Source organism: Leucopleurus acutus, assembly GCF_964270905.1.
Source record: "Leucopleurus acutus genome assembly, chromosome: 9".
NCBI lineage: Eukaryota > Metazoa > Chordata > Mammalia > Artiodactyla > Delphinidae > Leucopleurus > Leucopleurus acutus.
The window spans coordinates 83,817,143-83,835,873 of NC_139144.1; the positions used below are offsets into that span (position 1 = coordinate 83,817,143).

The 18,731-nt window shown below is 38.1% G+C and overlaps 1 protein-coding gene across 4 annotated transcripts in view; it reads right to left on the reverse strand.

Moving 5' to 3' along the window:
• Window positions 1-18,731, reverse strand: part of GRM8 (glutamate metabotropic receptor 8) — a gene marked incomplete at both ends in the record, with an annotated part of 749,142 nt that overhangs the window by 101,713 nt on the left and 628,698 nt on the right. The gene's annotated exons all lie outside the window — the stretch shown is intronic.

The window sequence follows — 18,731 nt, forward strand, 5'->3', positions numbered from 1 at the left end:
GTTTTCCATTGAACAAAAGTAGGCTTAAAGCAGTGAAATTGGCACAAATGAGCGAGTTCCCCTGCTGAGATCTCTCTCTGCTTCGGGGCCTTAAAGTTCCATCGTACTCTTTTGAATTAGATCACAGAATACCTCTATTAAAACAAACTTGTTATTCTAAGGGAATTTTGCCAATCATTGACCTCTTTCCTTAAATTTGTTTACTAAAGGTTCTGGACCCGATTCCAACGTGAGGGGGCAAGGGGAGTGGAGTTTCCCACACCACCAGGCAATCCTTGGACACCAGCTGGGTATCCTACAAGTCAAATCAGTTCTGACACTATCACCTGGAAACGGCATCAGATCCCACAGAATGCTAACAGGACAAACCAGAAATTATGGATCATAGGAGACAACTCATTATGACAAGCTACTACTATATAAAAGGTAAGCTCTATGAATGGAAGGATTTTGTTCACTGATGTGAACAAACAGTGACTGACACACAATTTGTCCTCAAATATTTATTGAATTTGTGAGCAAGGAAGGACAGGAAGGGCACCCCTGAGGAAGAAGGAGTCAACTTCGAAGTACTGGCTTCTAGAAATAAAGTATAGCTCAAAGAGGCACAGAGAGGAGAGCTAAAGGAATGTTTAAAAAAAATAAAACAAAAAACTTATTTTCCCAAGACCAGCTCTATAAAAACCCCAAAGAAAAATTACCATTTGCTGTGATAATCTGGCTTCAAGATGGCCCCCAATAACTTTACCTCCTGGAACCATGCACTCATGGAGTCCTCTCCCGCTTTAAATAGGGCTGAATTATGTAAACAATAATATATTCCAGAAATGACTGCATGTGGTTTCCGAGGCCATACATGACACTTTGGCCTGTGCCTTGTTCTCTCTTGGACTGCTCACTCCTGGGGGAGAACCAGACTGTCATGAGAGCTCTCAAGCAGCCCTATGGAAAGGAACTGAGGCTTCTTGCCCACAGTCAGCACCCACTTGCCATGCATGTTAGGGAGCCACCTAGACAGTGAATCGTCTGGCTCCAGTCAAGCCTTTAGATGACTGCAGCCCCAGCTGACACCTTGGCCGCAACCTCATGCGAGACCCTGAGCCAGAACAACCCAGCTGCGCTGCTTCTGAATGTCCAATCTACAGGAACTGTGTGAGATGATAAGTGTTTTATTGTCGTAAGCTGCTAAATATGGAGTTATTTGTTACACAGCAATAGGAAACTAGTGCAGCTCAAATTAAGCTTACTTACCCATTCTGTGACCACCACCAGTATAGTAGTCTACTGAGAATCTACTGAGAAGGTAGTGACAACTATCTTATACCAAAAACATGCCCCAAAGTGTCTAGTGTCAGCAATAGTCTATCATCACTCTTAAGGTTGCCTCCCTTTGGGGAACTATGTGACTGAGCTTGTTCTCATAAATAGATCTATTGCTAAAGGATGCTTTCCTTTCTTGAATGTGGGGTGAATAGTGGAGGGCAGAGAATTGTAGCCCCGAAGTTCAACACTTGCTGAGGGCTATCAGATCTCCCCCAGGTGGAGTAGATAATTCATGCGTGTTTAATTTCAAATATCCTCCCTTGAGAAAGTAGATGGTAATTCATGTGTCCTAAGGGCACTCAAGACTATTAGCTCTACCTTGTCTCTTCACCACAAAGGAAAAGCAATCTATCATAACCCTGTTAATTTTCTATTAGGTTTTAATGATTTAGAAAAGTTATTTTATTTATGTATAAGATTCCATTAGGTAAGAAAAAAAAGTTAAATTGAAAGTGGCTTCTCTCAAAAATATTGAGAAAAATGAAATGCTCCACTTGAGTGGCTAAAATATTGATTTTATACCCTAATGGACTCTTATATAAGATAATAAAATACTTTCTGTGAAGGTTATGTTTCAAAGCTAATTATTGTAAAACCAAAATTGCATTTTCTTTGGGGCTTCTATAGATTTATAATGTTACTGTTAAAAAAAAAAAAAGGCAGTAAAAAAAAAAAAAATCTCAGAAACATTAAACTTCAAGTTTGCTAGAGACCTTAAAGGTCAGCTTGTCTACCCACATGTCTAATTCTTTAATTCTCAATACACTTTATTTTCTATAAGGAAATAAGACTTATTAACAAAGAAATATATCCAAATCTGATAGGCCTCATTACGGAGGATAAATATTCATCATTATAAGCTAAGTACTATATTTTCTTGATCAGTTTCCTGAATACTGAACTAGTGGAAAAATGTTTTTCATAAATAAAAATTAAAGTTATAAGATAATGAAAAATACCACAATTTTTTAACAGTTGTAAATTTTCTTTAGTAAAAACGGTATAGTCAAGCCATATGTGTTACATTTCTTAATATAATGGAGAAAATTTATGTATGTTTCAGTAAACATGTTAAACATACATGACTACATTTTCATCAAGGAATCTATTTATGTATAACTGTACTGTGTTTTGATGTCATAGTTGAAGTCTGGGAACCAACCAATATCCACCCCAAGGAAGAACAAGTAGCGAACACTTGAGTCAGGATCTTATAAATACATTAGTATTTGAGACACATAATTTATTTTGGATATGTTGCTAAATTAAAAATACTACTACTCGGGCTTCCCTGGTGGCGCAGTGGTTGAGAGTCCGCCTGCCGATGCAGGGGACACGGGTTCGTGCCCCGGTCCGGGAAGATCCCACATGCCGCGGAGCGGCTGGGCCCGTGAGCCGTGGCCGCTGAGCCTGCGCGTCTGGAGCCTGTGCTCCGCAACGGGAGAGGCCACAACAGTGAGAGGCCCGCGTAACGCAAAAAAAAAAAAAAAAAAAAAAAATTACTACTACTTGAGAGTACATTAAACTTCCTATTTTTCACAACTGTGCTACAAAGCATCAACAAATATCATTCAGCTCTCTTGCTTTGCTATATTAACAAATAATACCATCTTCCATAATGCATAAAAAGAGAAGCCATATCCGTACATTTAAAACATGTGTCTTCCTCTCCTTTGGCATTATTCTGATATTAGGATGTTTTCTGTCTAAAACATGTGTTCTAACAAATGGATGATAGTTATATAGATAGACCTTCTAGGGATAAAACTATAGCCCATTCCTGTCTTGACAATGTTCACCAATAGTGATTCATTCTGTAGGCTCCAATCCAGTACATTTCATAGAATGTGAGCCATCAGCTGGCTTCTGCTGTCAAATTCTACTATTACTGCAGACAAATATACCAGCAACCACAAAACCAAAACTTTCTGAGTGAATGTGCTTACATTTTTTCATCTTTAATCTTCCCAGACCAATCAACCTAGAGTAATGCTTCATAAATTAAAGACATTATTTTTTATAGAATAATTTTCTTCTGTGTAGTTTTAATAACTCCTGAAAAAAAAGGACTACAAGAATATTTCCCAATTAAATGCCCCACTGTAATTAATCATTTCCAGTATTCACTACAAAATTCTCGCTCAATTTAATACCTCTATTCCAGTGTTTTTCCCACATGTTAAGTGGTATGTTCAATGTTATGATTACTATACATGTGGGAAAATTTTAAATATAACATTTAAAGATAATTGATATCTAGTCATACCGTCCTTAACTAGCTCTTTTCATCTTGCTCTATAAATAAGCATAGTATTATAATCATTGTGGTGACTAGTTTGCCACTGCAGTATTCAAAAACCCAACGCTTCATCTGACTTATGTCACAGCAGATTGTACATGCAAACATTTCCAGTGAAACTGGGCATCTTTTCAAAGGTTTACTCGTTAATTTCCATATAGTCAATAGTTTTAACAAGTGCACTTAATTAGCATGAGTATTTAAAATGTCAAAATTTGGTATATTTTGTGAATCATACGATTTACATATGAATGACTACACATTGCACAATTAATTTGATAATGCAACTCAAAATACAGTTTCTCAATATATTAGTATACACATTCATATATATAAATATGTTTGTATATAGATATATATTGCTTCAGTAATATTCATCCTTTCCTTTGGGTCATGCAGAGCTTTCTACTTCTGTTCAAAGTGGTAAGTAGGTTTAGTGTCCTTGGAAAAGATAGTATGTGTGAGATGATTCTCAGATTGAAGTCCTAGTTTTATATGATATTACAGATCTACATAACCTTTACAAATGCAAAGACTACTCTTATTTAAAAATACAGTTTAAAATTTCATTTACAATAGCATCAAAATAAAATACTTAGGAATAAACTTAACAAGTAAAGTGCAAGAGTTTTTTTAACTAAAAACTACAAAATATCATTTCAAGAAAGTTAAAGAAATGAATAAATGAAAAGAAATCCCTAGTTCATGGATCAAAAGAGTTAACATTGCCAAGATGGAAATACAAAACTGATCAACAGATTCGACATAATCCCTATTAAAATCTTATCTGGCTTCTCTGCAGAAATTGACAAGTTGATCCTAAAATTCATATGGGAGTATAAGGGACCCAGAATAGACAAAATGATCTTGAAAGTGAAGAGTGAAGTTGGAAGATTCACACTTCCTGATTTTAAAACTTACTACAAAGCTGTAGTAATCAAGCAGCATGATACTGGCATAAAGATAGACTAATTACTGAAATAAAATTGAGAGCCCAGAAATAACCTCTTATATGTATGGTCAATTGATTTTTGACAATGATGACAAGAAAATTCAATGGAGAAAAAACAGTCTTTTCAACAGTGGTGCTGGGACAAGACATGACACCAAAAGAATAAGCAACAAAATAAAAATAAATAAATTAGACTTCATCAGTATTACTTTTGTGATTCAACAGATGCCATTAGGAGAGTGACAAGACAACCCACAGAGTGGACAAAAATATTTTCATATCATATATCTGATAAGGAACTTATATCCAGATTTTAGTTTTTAAAACTCTTAGAATTAAACTGTTAAAAAGGCATAAAATCCAATTAAAAATAAGCAAAAGAAATGAAGAGACATTTCTCAAAAGAAGACATATGAGTAGTCAATACGCACATGAAAAGATGTCTAACATCATTAGTCGTAAGAGAAATGCAAATCAAAACCATAGTACCCACTAGAATGGTCATATTAAAAAATACAGACAGTATCAAGTGTTATTGAAGATGTGGAGAAAGTAAAACCCTTTACATTGTTGGTGGCAGTGTAAAATGGTGCAGTTATTTTGGACAACAGTTTGGCACTTCCTCAAAAAGTTAAGCACAGAATTGCCATATGACCTAGCAATTCCACTCCTAAGTAATTTTAACCTAAGAAAACTGGAGACATATGTTCTCACAAAAATTTGTACATGAATGTTCATAGCATCATTAGAGCAAAAAAGCAGAAACAACCCAAATGTGCATAAACAAAATGTGCTTTATCTATTCAACCAAATATTAAAAAGAAATAAAGTACTATTATATGCTATAAAATAGATGAACCTTGAAAATATGCTAAGTGAAAGAAATCGGTCACAAAGACCATATAGTGTGTGGTTTTTTTGTTCTTTTGTTTTTTTTTTTTTTTGCGGTACGCGGGCCTCTCACTGTTGTGGCCTCTCCCGTTGCGGAGCACAGGCTCCGGACGCGCAGGCTCAGCGGCCATGGCTCATGGGCCCAGCCGCCCTGCGGCATGTGGGATTTTCCCGGACCGGGGCACGAACCCGTGTCCCCTGCATCGGCAGGCGGACTCTCAACCACTGCGCCACCAGGGAAGCCCAGTGTGTGATTTTAATTTATATGAAATGTCCAGAATAGGCAAATCCATAGACAGACAGTAGATGGGTGACTGCTAGGGGTTAAGGAGGGAAGAGAATAGAGAGTTACTACTCAAGGGTACAGGATTTCTTGGGAGGTGATGAAAATGGTCTAAAATTAGTGGTAATGGATACACAAGTCTGTGAATATACTAAAAGCCACTGAATTATGCATTTTAAAATGGGCAAATTTTATGGCATTTGAATTATCTCAATAAAGCTGTTAGTTTTTAAATATGCAAACTATGTTGATACAGTCAGGAAGTATTTATACTCAGTCCTTCATTTGCTGTATAAAAAGCCATATTGCATGTTCTAGACAAGGTTCGATGTGGGGATTCAACAGTGACCAAGACATGGTTGCTGGCCTCCAGAGACAGTGCAAGTGGGGAAAGAGATAAGCAGAGGGCCAGTCACAGTTCAGTATGAAACTCTCCAAAAAGCAAAGGGGTGAGGAAATGGTACTGCTAAAAGAGGATCCAGCAGGGCCACCAAGCATAGGCTTCAGGGATGTGTGAACAGCAGCCTGAAGGATGTATAGGAGGTAAACCAGGGAAGGGGATCTCAAGCCAAAAAAGAAAAAAAAAAAAGACATCAAGTTTCACGGGTAAGAAGTCGTAACAAACTGGAGAAACTAAAGATATAAAGAATAGCAAAAGTATAAATAAAAGCACTGGGGGAATTGGTAAGAAGCAAACTAGGGAACAGAGGTGATGCTAGATCGCGAAGAACCTTATAAGCCACTGAGAGTAATTTGGGTATTATCTTGAAGGTGGTAGCTGGGATCTTCTGAAGGGTTATAACAAGGATAGGCATGATGAGCTTTATCGTTTAGAAGAATTGCTGCGCTGCAAGGTAGAAGACTGAAGGAACCCAAGACTAGATATGGGTCAATCACCAAACACGCTGAGGCTGTTAGAATTCCAGATGAAAGGCAATGGTGACAGGAATCCAAAGAACGGCAGTGAGCATGAAGGATGTTGTAAGCAGCACCAGGTTTTGGTTTTCAGATTTTATTCTCAAGGCCATAGAGGATGTTTAAAGGATTTTAACCAAATGCGTGATCACATGTAAAATATAAATATAAAACTTTATATAGGGCTTCCCTGGTGGCGCAGTGGTTGAGAATCTGCCTGCTAATGCAGGGGACACGGGTTTGAGCCCTGGTCTGGGAGGATCCCACATGCCGCGGAGCAACTAGGCCTGTGAGCCACAACTACTGAGCCTGCACGTCTGGAGCCTGTGCTCCGCAACCACAACTAGAGAAAGCCCTCGCACAGAAACGAAGACCCAACACAGCAAAAATACATAAATAAAAATTAATAAACTCCTACCCCCAACATCTAAAAAAAAAAAACTTATAACTTATAAGTTATATAACTTATATAACTTATATAAACTTATATAAAAAATATATTTTTTTTCTTTTGGAGATCACTGTGATGAGATATCAGGGAAAAGAGTGATACAGAGGCAACGATAAGAAATAGGGGAATAATGTCATGATTCCAGGCAAAACAAGAGCCTGTGAACCGTTAGAAGAGGTGGTGATGAAGAAGATGGTCTGGATTTAAGATATAGTGAAGAAAATAGAGATAAGGGTGGCAAGAGAAAAAAGAGGAACCAAACAATGTCATCCAAGCTTGTGTTTGAGAGTCATCCTTAGCATTACACTTACTTCAACCTCATGTCTGATGAATCACATGGCCAGGCACGATCCTCCCCATGCCTAACTCCCAGGTAATTAGGTATCAACCCTCCTTAATCCCTTATTATACAACACACAGCACCTTGTAGTCTTCTTCAATGGCAATTTTACAGTATGTAATTATGCATTTATTTATTTGATTTTCTTTTTATTTGAATAAGAGATTTTCTGCATTTTAAATTATGTTCCTCAGAATCTCTTACAGAGTTTACACAAAATACATCTCACTGGGTCCCAATTCTTACATATTACAATTTAATAGGTCTAGAAAGGAACCTCAAGTTGGCACTTTTTTTAGTATCTTTATTGGAGTGTAATTGCTTTACAATTGTGTGTTAGTTTCTGCTGTATAACAAAGTGAATCAGCTATACATATACATATATCCCCATATCTCCTCCCACTTGTGTCTCCCATGCACCCTCCCTATCCCACCCCTCTAGGTGGTCACAAAGCACCGAGCTGATCTCCCTGTGCTATGCAGCTTCTTCCCACTAGCTATCTATTTTACATTTGGTAGTGTATATATGTCCGTGCCACTCTCTCACTTTGTCCCAGCTTACCCTTCCCACTCCCCATATCCTCAAATCCATTCTCTACATCTGCGTCTTTATTCCTGTCCTGCCCCTAGGTTCTTCAGAACCTTTTTTTTCTTTTTTTTTTTTAGATTCCATATATATGTGTTAGCATATGGTATTTGTTTTTCTCTTTCTGACTTACTTCACTCTGTATGACAGACTCTAGGTCCATCCACTACAAAACTCAATTTCCTTTCTTTCTATGGCTGAGTAATATTCCATTGTATATATGTGCCACATCTTCTTTATCCATTCATCTGTCAATGGACACTTAAGTTGCTTCCATGTCCTGGCTATTGTAAATAGAGCTGCAATGAACATTGTGGTACATGACTCTTTTTGAATTATGGTTTTCTCAGGGTATATGCCCAGTAGTGGGATTTTGGGCTCGTATGGTAGTTCTATTTTCAGTTTTTAAGGAACCTCCATACCGTTGTCTATAGTGGCTGTATCAATTTACATTCCCACCAACAGTGCAGGAGGGTTCCTTTTTCTCCACACCCTCTCCAGCATTTATTGTTTGTAGATTTTTTGATGATGGCCATTCTGACTGGTGTGAGGTGGTAACTCATTGTAGTTTGGATTTGCATTTCTCTAACGATTAATGATGTTAAGCATCCTTTCATGTGTTTGTTGGCAATCTGTGTATCTTATCTGGAGAAAAGTCTAATTAGGTCTTCTGCCCATTTTTGGATTGGGTTCTTTGTTTTTTTGATATTGAGCTGCATGAGCTGCTCATAAATTTTGGAGATTAATCCTTTGTCAGTTTCTTCATTTGCAAATATTTTCTCCCATTCTGAGAGTTGTCTTTTTGTCTTGTTTTCCTTTGCTGTGCAAACGCTTTTAATTTTTATTAGGTCCCATTTGTTTATTTTTGTTTTTATTTCCATTTCTCTAGGAGGTGGGTCAAAAAGGATCTTGTTGTGATTTATGTCATAGAGTGTTCTGCCTATGTTTTCCTCTAAGAGTTTGATAGTGTCTGGCCTTACATTTGGGTCTTTAAGCCATTTGGAGTTTACACTTGTGTATCATGTTAGGGAGTGTTCTAATTTCATTCTTTTACATGTAGCTTTCCAGTTGTCCCAGCACCACTTATTGAAGAGGCTGTCTTTTATCCATTGTATATTCTTGCCTCCTTTATCAAAGATAAGGTGACCATATGTGCATGGGTTTATCTCTGGGCTTTCTATCTTGTCCCATTGATCTATGTTTCTGTTTTTGTGCCAGTACCATACTGCCTTGATTACTGTAGCTTTGTAGTATAGTCTGACGTCTGGGAGCCTGATTCCTCCAGCTCCATTTTTCTTTCTCAAGATTGCTTTGGCTATACAGGGTCTTTTGTGTTTCCATACAAATTGTGAAATTTTTTGTTCTAGTTCTGTGAAAAATGCCATTGGTAGTTTGATAGGGATTGCATTGAATCTGTAGACTGCTTTGGGTAATATAGTAATTTTCATGATGTTAATTCTTCCCATCCAAGAACATGGTATATCTCTCCATCTATTTGTATTATTTTTAATTTCTTTCATCAGTGTCTTATAGTTTTCTGCATACAGGTCTTTTCTCTCCTTAGGTAGGTTTATTCCTCAGTATTTTATTCTTTTTTGTTGCAATGGTAAATGGGAGTGTTTCCTTAATTTCTCTTTCAGATTTTTCATCATTAGTGTATAGGAATGCAAGAGACTTCTGTACATTAATTTTGTATCCTGCTACCTTACCAAATTCATTGATTAGCTCTAGTAGTTTTCTGGTAGCATCTTTAGGATTCTCTATGTATAATATCATGTCATCTGCAAACAGTGACAGCTTTACTTCTTCTTTTCCGATTTGGGTTCCGTTTCTTTCTTTTTCTTCTCTGCTGTGGCTAGAACTTCCAAAACTATGTTGAATAATAGTGGTGAGAGTGGACAACTGTGTCTTGTTCCTGATCTTAGAGGAAATGGTTTCAGTTTTTCACCATTGAGAATGATGTTGGCTGTGAGTTTGGCATATATGGTCATTATTATTTTGAGGTAAGTTCCCTCTATGCCTACTTTCTGGAGGGTTTTTTTCTTAAATGGGTGTTGAATTTTGTCAAAAGCTTTTTCTGCATCTATTGAGATGATCAGATGGTGTTTCTCCTTGAATTTGTTAATATGGTGTATCACATTGATTGTGTTGCATATATTGAAGAATCCTTGCATTCAAATGGGATAAACTCCACTTGATCATGGTGTATGATCCTTTTAATGTGTTGTTGGATCCTGTTTGCTAGTATTTTGTTGAGGATTTTTGCATCTATGTTTACCAGTGACATTGGCCTGTAGTTTCTTTCTTTGTGACATCCTTGTCTGGTTTTGGTATCAGGGTGATGGTGTCCATGTAGAATGAGGTTGGGAGTGTTCCTCCCTCTGCTATATTTTGGAAAAGTTTGAGAAATAGGTGTTAGCTCTTCTCTAAATGTTTGACAGATTGCTCCTGTGAAGCCATCTGGTCCTGGGCTTTTGTTTGTTGGAAGATTTTTAAGCACAGTCTCAATTTCAGTGATTGTGATTGGTCTGTTTATATTTTCTATTTCTTCTTGGTTCAGTCTAATAAGGTTGTGCTTTTCTAAGAATTTGTCCACTTCTTCCAGGTTGTCCATTTTATTGGCATAGAGTTGCTTGTAGTAATCTCTCATGATCCTTTGTATTTCTGCAGTGTCAGTTGTTACTTCTTTTTCATTTCTAATTCTATTGATTTGAGTCTTTTCCCTTTTTTTCCTGATAAGTGTGGCTAATGGCTTATCAATATTTTTTATCTTCTCAAAGAACCACCTTTTAGTTTTATTGATCTTTGCTATCATTTCCTTCATTTCTTTTTCATTTATTTCTGATCTGATTTTTATGATTTCTTTCCTTCTGCTAACTTTGGGGTTTTTTTGTTCTTCTTCTCTGATGCCTTTAGGTATAAAGTTAGGTATAAAGTTATTTGAGATTTTTCTTCTTTCTTGAGGTAGGATTGTATTGCTAGAACCTTCCAATTAGAACTGCTTTTGCTTCATCCCATAGGTTTTGGGTCATTGTGTTTTCATTGTCATTTGCTTCTAGGTACTTTTTGATTTCCTCTTTGATTTCTTCACTGATCTCGGTTATTTAGCAGTGTATTGTTTAGCCTCGATGTGTTTGTATTTTTTACAGTTTTTTTTCCTGTAATGGATATGTAGTCTCATAACGTTGTGGTCGGAAGAGATACTTGATACCATTTCAATTTTCTTAAATTTATCAAGGCTTGATTTGTGACCCCAAGATATGATCTATCCTGGAGAATGGTCCATGAGCACTTGAGAAGAATGTGTATTCTGTTGTTTTTGGATGGAACGTCCTATTAATATCAATTAAGTCCATCTTAATGTATCATTTAAAGCTTGGGTTTCCTTATTTATTTTCATTTTGGGTGATCTGTCCATTGGTGAAAGTGGGGTGTTAAAGTCCCCTACTATGACTGTGTTACTGTCGATTTCCCCTTTTATGGCTGTTAGTATTTGCCTTATGTATTGAGGTGCTCCTATGTTGGGTGCATAAATATTTACAATTATTATATCTTCTTCTTGGATTGATCCCTTGATCATTATGTAGTGTCCTCTTTGTCTCTTGTAATAGTCTTTATTTTAAAATCTATTTTGTCTGATATGAGAATTGCTATTCCAGCTTTCTTTCGATTTCCATTTGCATGGAATATCTTTGTCCATCCCCTCACTTTCAGTCTGTATGTGTCTCTAGGTCTGAAGCAGCTGATTAGGGGGCTCTTGCTCACTCAGGCCAGGGAAAGGGAGGGGTACAGAATGCGGGGCGAGCCTGTGGCAGCAGAGGCCAACATGACGTTGCAACAGCCTGAGGTGCGCCGCGTGTTCTTCCGGGGAAGTTGTCCCTGGATCCTGGGACCCTGGCAGTGGCAAGCTGCATGGGCTCCTGGGAGGGGCAGTGTGAATAGTGACCTGGGCTTGCACACAGGCTTCTTGGTGGCGGCAGCAGCAGCCTTAGCGTTCCATGACCGTCTCTGGGGTCCACGCTGATAGCCACGGCTCGCGCCGTCTCTGGAGCTCGTTTAGGCAGTGCTCTGAATCCCCTCTCCTTGCGCACCCTGAAACAATGGTCTCTTGCCTCTTAGGCAGGTCCAGACTTTTTCCCGGACTCCCTCCTGGCTAGCTGTGGCGCACTAGCCCCCTTCAGGCTGTGTTCACACAGCCAACGCCAGTCCTCTCCCAGTGCTCGGACCGAAGCCCGAGCCTCAGCTCCCAGCCCCGCCCGCCCTGGCGGGTGAGCAGACAAGCCTCTCGGGCTGGTGAGTGCCAGTCAGCACTGATCCTCTGTGCGGGAATCTCTCCGCTTTGTCTTCTGCACCCCTGTTGCTGTGCTCTCCTCCATGGCTCCGAAACTTCCCCCCTCCGCCACCCGCAGTCTCCACCCCCAAAGGGGCTTCCTAGTGTGTGGAAACCTTTCCTCCTTCACAGCTCCCTCCCACTGGTGCAGGTCCCCTCCCTATTATTTTTTTCTGTTTTTCCTTTTTTTTTTTTTTTTGGCCCTACCCAGGTATGTGGGGAGTTTCTTGCCTTCTGGGAGGTCTGAGGTCTTCTGCCAGCGTTCAGTAGGTGTTCTGTAGGAGTTGTTCCACTTGTAGATGTATTTCTGACGTATTTGTGGGGAGGATTTTGATGTGCACATATTACTCCTCCGCTGTCTTGAAGGTCTCTCAAGTTGGCATTTTTAAAAGAAGTCTTTCTTCTTCCAGTGATTCTGTCATGTAATTAGTGAACCACACTTTGCCAAGCACCAATTTAAATTTATTTTCCTCAGGAGAGTAAGAGCCTGGTGTGTGGCATCCCAGAGCCTAAGGTGATGACTACCCTGCAATGGCCATCAATAAATATTTGTTGAATGAATGAAGAAGGAATGGAAGAACAAGTGAACAGGTGATGGTGTCCTTCATTCAAAGCCCCAGCAAAGCTTCCAAGCCAGGAAGCTCATGAATCAGATGAACACATGATCTGTGTTCATGAGTTAAGTTTCCCTGGGCAAAGATTTCAAAGGCACAGTCATATGCAAGGCAGTTGAGATCATGAATATGTATTAGCAAATTCTCACCCACAGAAACAATGGAAAGTGTGAAGGGAAGATGACACAAAGGAGGCATGGCAAGAGCAAAATTTAAGGAGCAGACACAGGAAGATTAGTAAAGGAGAATGAAAAAATACGGTCAGATGGAAACCAGGGAAGAACCTGGTCCAAGGTCCAAGAAGCCAAACAGATAATTTCAGGAAAGAGGAAGTGGTCAGTGGTGCCCAAAGACAGTCAAATTTCATGAGGATACAATTTGAAAATTGAGAGTACCTGGTTGCCTTCATGACAAAAAAATTAATTTTTCTGTGAAGTCTTCTCTGACTGACCCTACAGCAGTCGGGTAGGTATGTTCCTCCCCTGGATTGCATTATGTATTTTATTATAACTCTTTGGCATTATATTGTGACTATCTGTTCACATATCCATTTCTGCACCGGACCGACAACACAGTAATCTCAAGGACAGATAGTTTCACCTCCCATTACCTTTATTAAGACATAGGATTCAGTAGCAATTCAATGTTTGAAAAAAACATAAGTTGATTAATAAGTAGAATGTGTGGTAAGCACACCTATTACTACTCCAAATATATAACTACTCTCTATTTAGGGTTTTGAGTAGGATGGTAGTAAACTTATTCTTTCCTAAATCTGTGTGGTCTCTAGATTATTTTAACCATACCTTCCAAGAAGCTAATTTTGGGGAGGCTATGTACTCTGACACACACCTTATAGGGATGTTGGAAAGATCTAACAAGTTAACATCTGTGAAAATGTTTTGTGAATGGAAAATGTAGAAGGTGCTCAGAAACTCTGCATATACCTTGATTTAGGACTGAGAGGCAGCACTAGAAAGAAGGTACCCACTCTCTACCTATAATAAATACAGCTGCTCTGCTAATAAAACTATGTCAGCAGCAACAAGCAAAACCACGGTCTTTGGATTTCATACAGATCTGTGGTTTCTTGCTTTAATTTTCCCACTCTCAGCTCTTAATGTCAGTTCCTGGTAATTGCCACATGAGATGCGCCTTCTCACATCACAGCTCTATGCAGAGAAAAGCATCTAGGCTAGCGCCTTCTGCCCTTGACTCTAAGGTTGGAGAGGGTGGCATCTGCCAGTGTGGATGTTGGAATGTGTGTTGTGGGACACTTGATTTTGGGGACTAGTATAGGAAGTCAGACCTACAATATTTTTGGTGAGTGGGATGCACTAACCCTATGTTAGGTTGCACCCCAACACACGGCATATGCAAATATCCAGGGAGCTCGGGGTATTTGTAGCCATAGTATTGAAACAGACTAATCTTTTTCCTTCATGTTAAATTTATCATAAAAGTTATAATTTGAATACTATAAAGAGTGGTCATTTGAACTCAAAAGGCATTGAGCTACAACTTGTGTTACTATGTTCATGATTATATTCTAAATGACCAAAATAATTTTTTTAGATAAAAGCTTTTTATTTAAGGGACTTTCCTGGGGTGCAGTGGTTAAGAATCCGCCTGTTAATGCAGGGGACAGGGTTCGACCTCTGGTCTGGGAAGAGCCCACATGCCTCGGAGCAACTAAGCCCGTGCGCCACAACTACTGAGCCTGCTCTCTAGGGCCTGTGAGCCACAACTACTGAGCCCTTGTGCCGCAACTACTGAAGCCTGCTCACTGCAACGAAGAGTAGCCCCTGCTCGCCGCAACTAAAGCCCGCGCACAGCAATGAAGACCCAATACAGCCAAAAATAAATAAACTAATTAATTAATTTTTTAAAAAAAGCTTTTCATTTAAGATTAATTCATCTGAATGTTTACTATAAAAGTAACTATTTTAATTAACCTCTCAGGATGATTTGGTATGTCAGATCTTTTCTGAATATTATTTAAAAGCTTTCATATTTTAATTTTAAATCTTAAAATATGACATAAATGTCATATATGATAGCTATATTATATATATTGTGCCAGTATTTTATGATGACTAAATTCAGTTAAGCAGATCCTTCATTGCTAATAAGTAGAAGTAAATAACATGAAAATCAGCTCAGGGGTAATACTCTCTACAGGCAATTTTGTTAACTCTTAGGATATCCCTTTAAATTATTCACATTTCCTATTTTTCCTACACTATGTTGATTTATAAGTGCATGCAGAAACTAAGATAATTCTTTACAAAGCATTTTGTGATATTTTGAACAATTTAATAGATGTTCAATACAAAACACTTGTCTATTTCAATCTTAGCCATATCACTCCGTGTATATTTAACTCAATCTATGGAAATGTATAGGAAGTAAATACCTTCAAAACGTGAGAAGATAGACAAAGGAGTTTGGAATGACTTATTTCCAGTGGAAAGCCACTTTATATTGCTAAGCAAACAGAACATAAAGAGTGATGATGCTGATGATAATAGCTAACATTTTCTGAGGGCATATTATGTGCCAGAATTGTTCTAAGTAATGAACATTAAATGCTTATAACAACCCTGTGGGTTAGGTACCCCTGACCCTACCCCATTTTGTCTAAGGAGTCACGGAGCAGTAGGTAACGTTGCCTCATATCACATAGTTACTCAGTGATGGAGGGGGCCTAAAGCCACACGCCCAATCACAGCATTTTATTGCCTGTACCTGCTGGTTCCCAGGGCAGTGCATGACATGATAGACGGTAGAAAAAAATTTTAAACTGACTGAAAGTCCAGAATAGGGAGCAGAGAAGATAGGAGACAGTGGAGTAGGCACAACGCATTCGAAATAAAAGTCCAATGAAAGGAGTGTGGCCCCAAACAGGAGAGGCCCTAGACAAGAGCAGCAAAGCGAGTGAGACCAGGACAGTCAGTCAGTTTACTGGGAATGGAAAAGGATAGGTGAGTTTAAAACAGGTTTAGAAAGAAGAATCAAAAGAATTTGGTAATAATTTGCTTAAAGGATTTTTTCACACCAGACCCAATGTAAAAACCTTAGGATAAGATGAACATTTATTTCATGGTTTCAGTATGCTTCATCCTAGGGATTCCTTTCCCTTTTTAGTTATTACAGTGAAACCTTGTCTCCAGCTTATATTCTTCTAGCTATTTCATTCCATATATGAGCACCAAAAAGGTTATTGTATCAATTTAGCATGCTTTATTCACAGTAACCCTAAATGGCACTCTTCCTTCCTGAAAGGCATTTATAACTTAATCCTAAATGAATATATGCAAAAATAAGATACCTTATTTGAACTAAAAAAACAAGACACCCAGTAAAAAAAAAAATCTCAATTCTGTACTGAATTCCTAGGGATTGCATGACTCTGTATTCTACCCACATAAAGATCGACGGGAAACTGCTAAGCACGAACAAAAAACGCTCCTGCAGCCAGGGAGAAATAGAGCTATCACAACTGAGACATGTCATAAAAATAAATGACCTCTGAAAGAGGGAGAGAACCTGATGTCACTTTCCAGCCCCAAACCTAGAGACTAAAGGCTCTTCCCACAGACTGTGGTACAGAATAGAAAGATTGAGAGAGATTAAGAAGTTCCCTTGGATACAGCTGGAGCAAAGTGACCAGACAGAAAAGAACAGAGATGAATGAGAAATTGAATGGTACAAGAGGAGACCACAGCCGGCATTTTGGGGGAATATGCCTCACAAAGACACACAAATAGTCACCAGAATTATTTGTTTCTATGCATTGTTTAATAGGACAAATGGTAACCAAAGCTATTGAAATACAGTGTAAAGACTGTGATTAGAATGTGGAACTTTGAACAATAGCCGACATAAAAACTGCGAACTGTCTCAAACTTGTAGGGAAAGCCTACATGATATTAACACGTTTATTCTGACACAGAAGTGACAAAAAATATATCAGAACTAAGGCAACAATATAAGAAAAGGAGCTCTATGACATCAGAAGAGAAACATTTTCAATCAGCCATATCTGGCTAAGGATTTCCTCAATTTATAAAAAACTTATTTATTCATTTATTCGAAAACATGAATTGCAACAACAGTATAATCAACAGGGTAGGTACTAGGAATATAAAAATGAATGAAGCAATGTTTGGGCACACTAAGAGCTTGGCAATTTAGAAGGGACTGGAATTCAAGACTAAAATTATGGGATCAAATACTTGACATTAGTGAAGTTGGGCCATTTTCTTTCCCCCAACCTGGCAGAAGACTAGAGATTTACTGTCTTAAGAAGGTAAAAACATAGAGTCTTTTGGGTGCAGGACACCTGGCACATTTGGGATCAGGGTACCACATTGACATCAGTTGTGGTAAGTAAAAATACAAAAGGTGAATTGTGTTTTCCAGTCCTCTTCCCCTACCTGGCTCAAAGAGTACTACCAGCCTTGCTTACACCCTCCAAGGAGAGGATTTGAAGATTCATCTTCGGGAGACTTTTAGATACATCAGCCTAAAAGAGAAGATCTAAACATTCTGATGGGAGGTGATTTCCCAGTGACATCTACTGTCAACAGACACACACATGTACAGAGAGCTGTTGATCAGATTTTCCCTGCACTCTTAGATGTGAGTAGAATCCAAGGGTCACTGGGCATGAAGAAAATATTTACCATGAACAATAGGCATTAAATCAAACAAGTAGAGGGAACATAGCAATTTAAGTAAATAAAGGCTATGCCTGGAGAGGAAAGCATTAAAAAATAATTAATACCTTCAGAGATTTTTTAAAAATGCATTCACTAAAGAAGATTCTGTAAAAAAAAAAAAAAAAAAAAAAAAAAAAGGAACGTTCATAGATCATGAAATAACTCTTACAAATTAATTCTAAATCATTATAATTAATAATATACTTACATTAATTATAATTATAATTCTAGATAACTGAATTATTTACAATTCTGAATTATAATTTCAGAAACAGTAGAAGAATTAAAAGGTAAAGTTGAAGTAATCTCCCAGAAAATAGACTAAAGAGACGTAGAGAAAGAAATCAGCAAGAATTAAAGGATCAATGCGGGATTTAAACAATAATTCCAGAAAAAGAAAATGGGGCATTTGGATTATTAAAGAAAAAAAATTTCTGGAAGAAAAGGATAAGACATTCTGGAGTAAAAGGTCCTACTGAGTGTCTAGTACAATCAATAAAAATTATACACATATTAGGGTATATCCTGTTGAGATTTCAGAATAATGAAGACAAATAGGGGCATCTTAAAAGATTCTGGAGATCAAAAAAAAAACAAAAAAAGTTACAAAGAATCAAGGATCAGAATAATCTGAGAGCCAGGGAATAATGAAATAGTGTCTTCAAATTCTAAAGTAAAATGATTTCCAACCTAGATTTTGGCAATCTTTTGTTAAAGCATAATATCAAAATGAAGACACTTTTAAATTTTTTTAAAATTTATTTTTGGCTGCATCAGGTCTTAGTTGTGGCACAAGGGATCTTCACTGAGGCATGCATGCGGGATCTTTCGTTTCGGCATGTGGGCTCTTCCTTGCAGCTCGCAGGCTCCAGGGCATGCAGGCTCTCTAATTGAGGTGTGCGAGCTCAGTAGTTATGGCATGTGGGCTTAGTTGCCCCATGGCATGTGGGATTTTGGTTCCCTGGCCAGGGATTGAACCCGTGTCCTCTGCATTGTAAGGCAGATTTTTCACCACTGGACCAC